Source organism: Antrostomus carolinensis, unplaced genomic scaffold (genome assembly GCF_000700745.2).
Source record: "Antrostomus carolinensis isolate BGI_N321 unplaced genomic scaffold, ASM70074v2 scaffold32480, whole genome shotgun sequence".
NCBI lineage: Eukaryota > Metazoa > Chordata > Aves > Caprimulgiformes > Caprimulgidae > Antrostomus > Antrostomus carolinensis.
This window is the reverse complement of record NW_010289652.1, coordinates 3,344-3,628: the sequence shown is the minus strand read 5'-3', so window position 1 is coordinate 3,628 and position 285 is coordinate 3,344. Positions and strand designations below refer to the sequence as shown.

The 285-nt window shown below is 71.6% G+C and overlaps 1 protein-coding gene across 1 annotated transcript in view; it reads right to left on the bottom strand.

Moving 5' to 3' along the window:
- EIF2B4 (eukaryotic translation initiation factor 2B subunit delta) overlaps positions 1 to 285 on the bottom strand; it is a gene marked incomplete at its 5' end in the record, with an annotated part of 4,399 nt that overhangs the window by 1,005 nt on the left and 3,109 nt on the right. The window lies entirely within an intron of this gene.

Sequence of the window (285 nt, the reverse complement as noted above, 5' to 3'; positions counted from 1 at the left end):
AGGGAGGAGCTGATGGACACCACTGAGGAGGTTGTCCTGTCCCACCACGCCAGGCGCTCACCCAGCCCACATGGCTGCCCCAGCCCCCCCACGCCGATGCCGCACACTGGCAGCGTCCCCCGGACACGCAGCCCACGGCCAGGAGACTTCTCTTGGCGCTGGCTCCAGTGAGGGACTCATCAGGTGCTGGCCACACAGGTTCCCTGAGGGGTCTGACCCAGGGGACAGCCCTGACACCCCTCCAACGGCAGGGGGGGGGGGGGGGGGGGGGGCGCCAGGGCGCGG